Source organism: Schistocerca americana, chromosome 2, assembly GCF_021461395.2.
Source record: "Schistocerca americana isolate TAMUIC-IGC-003095 chromosome 2, iqSchAmer2.1, whole genome shotgun sequence".
In the NCBI taxonomy this organism is placed as follows: domain Eukaryota; kingdom Metazoa; phylum Arthropoda; class Insecta; order Orthoptera; family Acrididae; genus Schistocerca; species Schistocerca americana.
In genome coordinates, this window is record NC_060120.1 from 279,162,435 (window position 1) to 279,175,596 (window position 13,162).

At 36.5% G+C, this 13,162-nt stretch overlaps 1 protein-coding gene across 1 annotated transcript in view; it reads left to right on the top strand.

The window, feature by feature from the left end:
- LOC124593960 (dynein beta chain, ciliary-like) overlaps window positions 1–13,162 on the top strand; it is a 746,507-nt gene that overhangs the window by 121,741 nt on the left and 611,604 nt on the right. The gene's annotated exons all lie outside the window — the stretch shown is intronic.

Genomic DNA, 13,162 nt, shown 5'->3' on the forward strand with positions numbered 1-13,162 from the left:
ACTTACACCTATTAACTGTAATTTATTTATTGATTGGTTCTGTGAATCTAGGACTGCAAAATGTGAAAAAGGTATTGTACCGTTCGTTAATTACTATACACATTTTCTGAAATTTTTAAACGCGTCATTTTTCGCAAACAAATTTTTTTACTCTGTACACTTTACAAATACAATTATAATTGGTGATGCAGTTTTGTTTTGATAGATACTCTGTTATTGTATAGAAATAGTGCATAGAAGCAGTGCTTGACTAAGTAAACCTTCCTGCTTGATTTGAAATGGTTTCTGTAAAACGCTATTTTTTATGGATATGGGTAATACTGTTGAGACCAGCCAGATAGAGGAATATCAGGCCTATGAAACAGACAGTTTATGTTATTATTTAAAATGTTAGCTGCTATGTATGTAACTGATGCATCTGTAAGAGTAATAGATACTAAAAAAAGAATCAAGCTGCAACATTTATTTTTCATCTTTAGTTTAAGTCTTTCGTAGGTTACAGATTTAAAAATAATGAGGACGGGAAGTATACTTGTCCTTGAAAAAGAAAACTCTTCCTCTTGAGCTTCCAAATTTTCTTCTCACCCACTCAAAGACATGATGTATTTGTTGCAGAAATTACAGCAAACTGTGTAACCAAATGAGTACATGCACAAAACTATGTCAGTACGATCATATTGGCTCAGCCATTCGTGACAGCAACTGTTACGTTTGCTTGCTAATGTTTCTTTCAAAATAATTCTAGAAATTCACAACACAAGATAGCACCAGTCAGTGGGCAGGTAGCGAGATATCTGTACAATGTTCTCGTATGTAATAAGTCCAGTTTCAAACAGTAGATGGCTCTCGTGTCGAGAAAAAACTCAGCCCAACCTATATTCAGGTACATCCTTTTTAATACAGAGTTTTGGCCCTTGCTATGCTCGGTCTTGGTCTCCAAAGTGTTAATGCATTATACATTATAATGATGGACTGGATTAGACCTTTCCGTAATAGTGCTAATTTAGCTGTTGTGCACTTACATTATTTATTTGTCTTTTCTAGTAGCTGTGTATAGATTTGTTATGGGTGATGGAGGAACTGGTAGTATTTAATTTTTATTTATAATAATTAAATTTTCTTATATACATGCAAGTGGTATATTTTATTGTTCCTAAATAGTTGCCTACACGATAATCTTTGGTCTACCAATTCCGTTAATATAATAATCTTTCCCTGTAATCTAAATTATTTCAGACTTGCTCCACAGTTTCCCCATATTTCAGAATTGACTGACCATCAGCAAAATATATGATACTGAGGTTATCGTATAAATCATTTTTATCTATCCACTTAAATTAAATGAGGTTATCATACGACATATATTTCCTTAATATTCATACTATGAAAATGTTTCGCTCAGTTTTCTGTTGCTCAGTTTCACATTATTTGTATCCATATGCTGATAAATTTTGTACTCTCTGTTTTCTTTTTCTTTTTTGTCTGTTCATTTCAACATGATGATTAGCTGGGCAGTGAATATGTCCGTTACATAGTTTTTTCCAGATTTATCATCAATATGTTAACATCAAAGTACAATAACAAATTTTTATGATAGTCTTAATGTTTTCAAAGTTTTTTCCAGTATTTTCTGTAAATAAAAAGATATTGGTTTCATCTGCAGATTTGTATAATTTCCTATTACTGCTGTTTATATCTAAATCATTTACATATACCTTGTGGATGAGAATTAACTCCCTAATAAAATTGTTTATAACTTTTTTAACACTTAACCAATTTGGGAAAAAAAAACATTTTGTTCCTTACAATGGTAGAATGCTTATGCAGTGCTAAAATGCAACATAAGCTCCTTCATTATGTATAAGTTTCTGTAAACTGATGTGAATATTTGTGACAGACTTCTGCAGATAATCCAGTGGCACATTTCAAGGAACTTGGCGAATTCACTTCTCCAATTGTCAAGAGTTTTTGGTTCTGTGCAATACGCTTTGTCTTTCACCCACCCACAGAGGAAGAAATTGCAGGGTATTAAATCAGGACTCCTTGCTGGCCATTCGAAGGGGCTGTGACATTCCAACCAGTCTCCTGGAAAACGGGTGTCAAGCTAAGCTCAGATGGGTTACACTAACAATAAGTGAGATGAGGCTCCATCTAGCATAAAGATTAAGTCACTGTCATTGTCCCACATGGATGCATTACCAAGCATATCAAGGTACTGTTCAACAATGTAGGAAAAGACAAATTTCTACTTACCATAAAGAAGACATGTCAAGTTACAGGCAGGCACAATTGAAGGGTTTATTTCAGGAACCAGTCAAGTGTCAAAACCAGAATAATGAGTTAATGTCACCATATTTGTCTTTGAGGGTAATTGCACATTTCATTGCAGAAATCAGTTAAGTATCTCCAACTGTTGTTGTCTTGCATGACGTTTAATTTCACGTTTACATCAGAAACCAGTCAAACGATTCCATTTTTCTGGTTTCTGCAGTAAACTGTGGGGACACTTTATGCTTCTTTGTTGTCAGTTGGTACTCGCATTCTGAATCAACAATAGTCGATATTCAGATGTTTTCATTGTAATCACTGATCAGTTAACTTGAGCTTTTCGAATAAGTCTGTGCTGTTTTCCAGTGTTCATATGTTTCTGATAACAGTATGCCTATATGAAAATGAGATGTCTGCAGGTTCAGAAGACGAACCTCAACACAGAAGGAAACAAGGAGTAGTAAACGATGACTCGTACAAATAAAATCATATTCAGAATGCAAGGATGAAAGGAGAGAAGGTTATGTTTCTTACTCTGGCAAGAGTACCTATGAAGAAAAATCCCAGCAGTATCATTTGTAAGTGCAACGCAAATTGTTATTAAATCATTAACCAGGACGTCATTAATGAAACTTGGAGATATTTTCATTCTCTTGAAAATAAAAACTGTCAGGATATCTATATTCAGACTTTGATTGAGGTTAATGAAGTTAAGCATAGATGGGGAAAACAAGGGCCAGACAAAAGGTCAGGCAAAGAAAGTGGTAGGCATACTGAAGGCAGTTTTAAAAGAAATCACTCTTACAGATATAACGTAAAGATTGGCAATGTACTGAAACATGTTTGCAAGGATGTCTTTATGAAAATCCATGGTATACCACATAACAGATTAGGGAGAATTTGCCAATTATTACTTCAAAATACTACCACTAAAGACATGAGGGGCAAGAGCAGGAGGGGCAATGCTCTTCCTGGCGACATTTGTGTATGTATCCACGATCATATTGAAAAATTTGAAGTTAAAGAGAGCCATTATGGTGGGCAACACAAAAAGTATTTGGATGCTTGTTTAAATGTCACAAAACTTCATAAGATGTTCATTAATGACAACCCTGACATAAAAGATACTGTCAAGTACCATTTTTACTATTCTTATTTTCATGAAAACTTTGGGTACTCATTTGGTTGACCACAGGTTGATGTATGCAGTCAGTGTGAAAGCCTAAACGCAAAATTGACAGATAAATCCTTGAATGATAATGCCAAACGTACGGCAACTGCAGAGCTTGTTGTACACAAGAGGGCCAAGAAGTTTTATATTAGTATGAAAGAAGCATCTCAAAATGGATGACGAAGAAACCACCGATTTGTATTTTGATTATATGCTAAACTTGCCACTCCAAAATATTCTTGTTCAGGAAATTTTTTACATGCGGCAGTTATGGGTTAACGTTTTTAGTATCCATGATTTGAAAAGTAACAAGTCCAAAATCTGCCTTTATCATGAGGGTGAAGGTAACAAGTATCCAGATGAGGTGTGCAGTTTTTTATTGAATAACATAGAAATATCCAGTAGAGTAAAAAGACTGACTCTTTTTAGTGATGATCCATCAGGACAGAACAAGAATCACACTATTGTTAGGTTTTTGATGAACCTCTGTGACAAAGGGCGATATGACAGTATCACCCACAACTTCCCTGTTTGTGGTCACTCGAATTCACCATATAACAGAGACTTTGGGGCTACGAAGTGTATCATGAAGAAAGTGGATCTAATTTATACATCAGAGCAATACATGGAGCTTATACTGAAAGCAAGTAAAACAAATCGTTTTACTGTACAGGAAGTTTCCTTTCAAGGTAACAGAAGTTTCAAAACGTGGTGGCCTCATGCATACAAAAAGCTTACAAACTCAGACAAAACTTCTGGTAGAGGTGTTCCTAAAACCAAAAGGTGAATTTCAAGATATCCGCATACAAACAATTTTGTTACAACAGTAATACATCTGGAAAAGTGGCTGTAAAACCAGATATTGATGGAATCATTCAGTCAACTTTCGCAGTGCTGAAAACAGAGCCTGCTCCTGACTTATCCACCAATTTTGCCTACCCTTCAGGAAAAGTAAGTTTATAAATAGTATAATATATTAGGCAACTTGTACAAAAATTACTGTTAGGTGTAACCAATTTCTTTTATTCAAACCTTTACCTAAAGTATTATAGTGCAGTCTGAAATAATATATTTTTTGGCCATTCTCCATTCATGTTTAGGTCTGAGCCCTAATCCCTTCATTATTGTTTTAGGTTCCTATCAATATCCAGAAACTGCGAGATCTAAATGCCCTAAGACCTTACCTGGCTAGGTATGAAACATTTTATGACAGCATTTTACAATGGCCTACTACAGAGGCAGAATGTGCTGTGGAATTTGTTTATGAGGATTGAGTAGCTCTTACTGTGATGATTGAAGTAGATGATTATTTCATCTGTGTATTAGTAATGTAGTCTCAGTATCATAAAAAATTCTGTCCTTTTCCAATTTATTTGTAAATCCTAAAAATATGGTGAATTATATCACAAAAATACATTTGCTCTACTCGTTTACTGCAGAAACCAGTTAAGTAATTTTTTTTTCATTCCATTGACAACAATATTAAATAACCCAAAATATTTTTTCTTTGATACAATGATTTGCAATACATACTACTTTCAGAAAAACATACCGAAACATGAAGTATGATGGGAGACAGTTTTTTGTGTTTTCCCAAAATGGACAAACTTGGTGCTTGACTGGTTTCTGAAATAGAAAATTCAATTAAAAGACACCTACTAGGTACTGTTCTGTATTCATCGTGTCCTGAATGACATATGCACCCACCCACCCACCACAATGTGACTTTTGGACAATGTTGGCTTTGTTCAACATCCACTATTGCCCAGTAATTACATTTGTTCCAGTTAACAAACTCTCCAGTATGAAATGCGGTTTCATCTGACCACAGGATATTACTGATAGTATCGGACAGTCTTCACACCAAGCAAGCATCATCTCCCCATATTCCAATCCCTGATCACTGTCTTCAGGCGATAGTTCCTGGAAATAATGGGGTTTCCATGAGCCAAAATTCAACTCTTTTTTTACAAAACAATTTTGATTGTGTGTCAGGTTAAATCATCTTTGTGAGATGCCTGTCTTTGTGCCTGTCTTTGTGATTTTTGAGGACTTAAAGTGAACTGTTGAGGGTCGACTACTTCTCCTACCGTCTGATACAGAACATGTGACCGTTAGCTTCAAGTGGCGATTCCTTATTGTCTTTCTATTTATCAAGGCACAAGGTCCTTTCACAATTTGCCACCATCTCTGTGCTTGTACCAGAGATCGCTTTAGGCTATTTCGTACTGCGATGCCAGCTGAGCCCACTCACACCAGGTTAGATTTTGTGCCATGATCTGCCACTGATATCTGCAATGACATAAATGAAATTCTGCCAGTGAAAGGAACAAAATGTCTTTTCTTTTATGAAAATTAGTTAAGTATTTACAAAGTTATAAACAATTTTCAATAGGGGCGTAATTCTTGCCCACCTTGTAGTAGGAATAGGATTGGACTAGATGAGGAACCTTGGGGAACTCCATGTTGACCACACAATATATTAAATCTGTAAACTACTTTCTTTCAGAGAGATATCATTTAAGTCAGTTATGTGTTGCTCCCCTAATTTCCCAGTTCTCAGTCAAATAAAAGTAATTGATGATGATTGTACTGAGGGCTTTTGACAAGTCTAGCAATATGCTCAAGGTATATTCCTGCTTGTCTAGTCCTTGTAGCTTTCATATAGAAAAAATAGCTGTTTCGTTTGAGTTTTTTTTTTTAAAATCATTTTATGAATCTCTTAATCTCTATATGGCAATGTCCTGACTGACTGACTGATTGACTGACTCATCATCGCCCACACCAAAGTACTAAGGATAGAAACTTGAAATTAAGAGAATGAGTGGATCTTATATTGTAGATATTGTTTAATAAGAGATTTTTCAAAATTCGAATCATAAGGGGGTGAAATAGGAGGTTTTTTTTTTTTTTTTTTTTTTTTTTTTTTTAAAAAAAATCGCTGTTAAGGCAATTTTGAAGCTACACCTACAATAATTGGTATTTGGTTTCTCGGTCAGAAATAAAGAAATATGCATTTCAGCATTTTTGGAAATTTAACTCTGTAGTGGTGAAATAGTGGGTGAAAGCCCTTTTTTGAAGATTTATCATTGTTAACTACTAAAGAATTTTTAAAGCTACAGCTCTGAACACTAGTATTTGGCTTCTTGGTTACAAAAATAAAAAAAAAAGTGTGTTTCAGTGTTGTTGGAAACTGAACCTCAAAGGAGGTGAACTGGGGATGAGATTTTTTTCTGAAAATATTTTATTGTGAAAGCGTTTTTAAAGCTTGGCTGCTCAGTCAGAAATAAAAAAAAGTACATGTTTCACTGTTTTAGGAAATTCAGCCCCTATGGGGGTGAAATGGAGGATGAAAACTTTTTATGTAAATATTTCACTGTGCAAGCATTTTTGAAGCTAAATCTACAAAAAATTGTGTTTGGGTTCTCTGTAAGAAATAAAACATATGCATGTCACTGTTCTTGAAAATTCAACCCCTAAGGGGGTGAAATAGAGGACAGAACATCTTATGAAAATATTTCATTGTGGAAGCATTTTTAAAGCTAAATTTTTGAAAATTAGTGTTTGGCTTCTCGGTTGGAGATGAGAAAATATGTGTTTCACTGTTTTTGGATACTCAACCCGTAAGAGGGTGAAATAGGGTCAGACTGATTCACTGACTCAGCCCAGCTTAGAATGATAGAAAGTCAAAGTTTGGAGAGGGTGTGGATCTTATACTGTAGGCATCATTTAAGAAGGGAAATAGGGGATGAAAGGCTTATTTCAGTATTTTTGGAAATTTGACCGCTAGGGGGGGGGGGGGGGTAAAACAATGAGTGAAAGTTTTTTTGAAAATCAATAAATACTAAAGAACTACTAAAGGATTTTTAAAGCTACATCTATGACAACTGATATTTTATTTTTGGGTTAGAAATAGAAAAATACACATTTCACTGTTTCTGGAAATTCAGCTCGCAAGGGAGTGCAATAGAGGATGAAAATTTTTAAGAAAATATTTTCTTACATTAAAAAAACTTTAAAGATAAATTTATGAAAGTTGGTATTTCATGTCTTGGTTAGATATAAAGAAATATTTGTTAGTGGATGAAAGTTGCTATGGAAATAACTCCAGAAGAACACAAAATGCATGACTAACAAAAACTATGGACTTCAGCTGTCAGAATTGCTTTTTGGCCAGAAGTACTTTAATAAAGACTATGCTTATACGGCATTAATTAGTGTGAGAAACATAGAAGGTGTTGTAGTTTGTGAAAAATGTAAAAAATTGACTAAACAAAAACAAAAAAATCTCTGTGGGTCATATGGTCTACATGAGTAAAGCAGTAGCTGCTAAGCTAGTATTTTATATTTATTTAAGGACCTAGTCTTTTATCTTTTTAAATCAATAATTTTTTTAAAATACAGACAGTAGAGAATCACGTCTAGAGTTGACACCTCTTTCTGACTTTTTTTGTTGTGAAGTGGTTTCAGTTTTGCGATTTTGAAACAAGTTGGAAAGTCGCCAGTTGAGACGGACAGATTTAAAAAATAAATCAGTGGTTTAGAAATTATGTCTGTACTTATTTTACAGCAATATCTGGTATATTATCTGTTCCTGATAAGTGTTTTGATTTTATTAACTTGATTTCTTGCTGAACTTCTGCATATTTATTGACATGAAAGATGTTGTATTGTCTACTGATTCAATTTTTGATGCCAGATGTGTGTATGATATTGTCACATAGAAACCACAGTCAAGTCCAAATCTAGAGGTAGGGTCGCCACTGAAGTAAAACACATAGAACTGAAAGCACATATATTACATACACCAGCATACAGCCAGAGCAGAACTGAATTGCACGGAGAGTGTAGCAGACAATGAATATTCGAGAATACACAAATATTCCAGAAGCAATAAATACTGAATAACAAATATTTGTCAATGGTTGGTTTGAACTGGCAACCCACAGCACTCCAACAATGGTACTAACCACTACACCACATTGTGTGGCCTGTAGCTCACACCATTGTTCAGTCTCCTGGAAAAACAGTGACCCCCACTGTTACAGGAATTCTCAGTGGAGCTGACTACTGCACCATGGATCTAGATCTTGACAATAGTCTACCCTATGTCAGCACTGGTGGGTCCTTGCATTCTGGTTGTGTTATTACATCGTCTTTACTGTGATGGGCATCAAAGATAGATCATCTGTCAAGTGAGTCTTCAGATTGCTTTAACATCCTGTCGTCAATCTGCTTCTCTGGACTTTAGTAGGGTTTCATCTACAGGACACCTCTGGGCTTTTGTCTTTTGGCAAGTGACAAGGGATACAATATGGTTCAAAGCAGCATTTTAGTAACTTTTTCCCGATAATCCTACTTTCTACAAAGGCGCAAAAATTCAAGCAAAGTCTCTTGGGCTGCATCTCACTGGTCAGTGCTTGGCCATGTAGTACTCTCTCTCTTACTTCTGGGTGTCCAGGTCCATATATGAGCCAGCTGACATGCTTGTTGGGTCTTGGTGATGAGATGTTTGACATAGTCTTTCTAAGTATCAGTTGGTTGTAATGGGAACAGTGTATTCATTGTCATTTCAGCCTTGCAACTGTGGAGTGGGAAGAACAGTGTTAATCCTGTAGCATATTCCTTCACTGAATTGTATGCAAATATCGCAACGGGTAGTATTGTAACCTAATCTCTCCGTTCAACATCAGTGTACATTGAAAGCATATCTGCCAGTGTCTTATTAAAGGGTTCTGCGAGGCCATGAGCCTGTGGATGGTAGTCAGTTGTCACCTTGTGGGTGATGTTGCAATGTGAAATTACCTCTGACACTAGTTGCGAGCTAACGTCCCCAAAGATGTTCAGGCTCACATGCAGTTCCTCTTTGTCTAAATGTCTTGGCTCAAACTTGTCTAGGGGTTGAACCACACGTGTCGCATTACATGCCCTAAGTTAGACACTTGTGACCCTTTGGTTAAATTGTCTAGCTGATGGCAAGTTTGCAAAATACAAAGTTAACATAACATATAATAATAGTGATAATGATATCAGGAACCAAATTAATGACCCATAAGTGATGTAGGCCACACAGTTGCAATTTGGTTAGAATAATGTTTATTCAGAAAGCAAACTAATAGCAAAAGTGGTCATATTTAGAATTACTATTACACTTTATCTTCCCTGCATAATGCAGTCTCCATTTTATGCACAAAAAATGGCTTCCTCTCATGTTAAATCAGTGTCCGGAGGTAAAATAGTCCCCCATTCGGATCTCCGGGGGGGACAACTTGAAAGGAGGCAAAAAATCAAAATGAGAATTGGTACCTGGAATGTCAGAACTCTGCTACAAGCAGGAAAACTAGAAAACCTTAAAAGAGAGATGGAAAAGAATCATATGGACCTCGTAGGAGTTGCTGAGGTAAGATGGAATGGACATGGAGAGTTGCAGTCAGATGAATATGTATTCTACTACTCAGGAGGAGAAGTAAAAGGAATTAATGGAGTAGGAATGATTATGACAAAGGAATTGGCTAAATGTGTGGAATATGTAGACTATGCAAATGACCGGGTTATTGGTGTAAGGCTGAAAGGAGCACAAAAAGATTTACTGATTGTCCAGGTGTATATGCCAACTTCAGAACATGATGACCAAATTGTAGAGGAAACGTACAATGTAATAGAGAGAATAATGGACGAAAATGAAAAATGCTGCAAAATAGTAATGGGAGACTGGAACGCCATTGTGGGAGAAGGGAAAGAGGGAAACATAGTAGGCAGTCATGGTCTTGGAAAGAGAAATGACAGAGGTGAATGGTTAATTGACTTCTGCAGGGAAAGGCAGCTGATAGTGGCAAACACATGGTTCAAGAACCATAGGAGGAGGCTCTACACTTGGAAATCACCAGGGGATAAATATAGAAACCAAATCGATTTTATACTGGTAGAAGAAAGATACAGGAATGGAATCAAGAAGGTGCACACATTATCAGGTGCAGATATTAATAGTGACCACAACTTACTTATGGCAGAAATAGAAATAAGAATGAAAAAACTGAAAAAGGCGACAATGGTGAAGAAATGGGATCTAGAGAAGACAAGGTCCAACAAAGAACAAATTACAGAAATGCTGTCTCGGGACTTTCTAAACACATTACGAGACAAAGAAGCACCTGATAATGCCAACGAGTACTGGAATATGCTGAAAGAAGGAATCATTAAAGCAGGACAGCAAAATATAGGATATGTAAAAGGGAAAAGGTCAAAAAAACCATGGGTCACACAAGAAATGATTTCCAAGATGGAGGAGAGAAGAAAATTGAAAAACAAGAACACTGAAGATGCAAGAAAGCTATACCGAAGGTTAAATAACGAACTGCGAAGAGAAACAGAGCAGGCTAGGAAAAATGGCTAAAAGAGGAATGTGATGAAATTGAAGAACTGGACAGGAAAGGAAGATACGACTTACTATACAACAGAGTAAAGACTATGACATGGGAACAAAACAGAGCAGGAAGTGCTACTATGGAAATTTTGAGTAAAGACGAAGAGGTAGTGTATAAAGATCGTGACGATGTCCTCCAGAGATGGGAAGAATATATAAAAGAGCTATATGACACAAATAGCAAACCAGAAACTCTGGAACTTGAATCACACAACAGTGTAAGTGATGAAGAGAAAGGACCGACCATCATAATGGAAGAAGTAAAGTCTGCCATTGCTGCAATGAAAAATGGCAAAGCAGTAAGCACAGATACAATACCGGGAGAAATACTAAAATGCTTGAACCACAATGGAATAAGAGAAATATTGAGGTTATGTAATAAAATATATGACAGTGGTGAATGGCCTGAGGACTTTTTGACAGCAGTAATGATTCCATTACTGAAAAAACAAGGAACCAAGAAATGCAGCGAGCACAGGACAATCAGTCTCATTTCACATGCAGCCAAAGTGATGTTAAGAATAATTAATAAAAGACTTGAAAAAGTAATAGAGGAGAATCTCGGCGAGGAGCAGTTTGGCTTTAGACGGAATACGGGCACCAGAGATGCAATAGGGCTCCTACGAATCTTGGGAGAAAGGTTTATTGATAAAGGAAGAGACCTATATATGTGCTTCATCGATTTAGAAAAGGCATTTGACAATGTGGTTTGGGACAAGCTGGCGACTATTATGAGGGAAAAGAGAGTGGACTGGAAAACCAGAAGACTTATAAACTCATTGTACCTTAATCAAAAAGTTTCAGTTAAAGTGAGAGGAGAAAGTACAAACTGGATCAGACTAGGGAAAGGAGTAAGACAAGGATGCTGTTTATCACCTACTCTTTTCAACCTGTACTTGGAAAATATGATTGACCAATGCTCATTAGATGACAAAGGAGTAGAAATTGGAGGAAGAAGAGTAGGGTGATTGAGATTTGCTGATGACATGGTCCTTCTAGCCACAGGGGAAAAAGAATTACAGGATTTGGTGGACACCATTGCAACTAACGGAAAAAATATGGAATGAAAATTAACACAAATAAAACAAAAGTATTGGCAATAGGAGGAAATAAGGAAATAAAAATTGTGCTGAATGGAGAAACACTAGAACAGGGGCAAAATTTTAAGTATCTTGGAAGCAGGATAGACACCGACTGGAAGTGCACCACAGAAATTAAAACAAGGACAGCAATGGCAAAAGAGGCGTTTTATAAGAAAAGGAGAATCTTCTGCAGCGGTATGGACAGAGAACTCAGAAAGAGACTCATAAAATGTCTTGCATGGAGTGTTCTTCTATATGGCGCTGAAACATGGACTATGAGGAAAAAAGACAGAGAAAGGCTGGAGGCTTTTGAGATCTGGACATGGCGGAAGATGGAAAGAATAAGTTGGATGGACAGAGTAAAAAATGAAGAGGTACTGAGAAGAGTGGGAGAGAAAAGGCAGTTACTAGATGTAATAAAGAGAAGAAAAAGAAATTGGATTGGGCATATATTAAGAAAGAATGACGGACTGATAAAAACAGTTTTAGAAGGTTATGTAGAAGGGAAAAGGAAGCGAGGAAGGAAGAGATTCCAGATACTGGATGACATGATGGACGGTACAACATACAGCAGCCTTGAGAAGGAAGCGATGGATCGCAGAAAATGGAGAGGCAAAGGACCTGCTAATATAGCAGATAACTGATGATGATGATGACTACACTCGAGCGCATATACATTTGACATAGTTTGAACGTTCACAATCTCATCGTGAATTACTCCACCTCATTAACTATGTGAAAAGTTAAGAGTTCACACCAGGCGTGCGGCTGCTCGCCTCTCAGAGACTAAGTCCCACAATACCACACAACGTGAAATTTTCTAAGTTGTTTCACTTCCTAGCTACCTAAAGACCGACTGCCTGCTTTTGCATCTCAATCCAAACTGTACCCTTTGGTGTCTCCAGCTGAACTGTCTGCTTTCGCATTTGCTCCAGCACTCCCCCTGCCCGTCCCCAGTTGCATTTCCCGCGCACCGAATATCCTCACTCAAATAACTAGGGCAGTTCCTTTTCCTGAAGCCAACCATCTGATTGGCTACTGCTTATTCTACATTATTTTACATTTTAACATATTTAAATAGTCAAAGCTTGACCACTTTCACATTCTAAATAAAGTATCAATAATATCCATTACATAATAAACGTTAAATTCTTTTACATATAACCAATACAGTTTCCTTCTTAGCTTTGAATGCCATGGCCAGCAGCCCTGCACCAA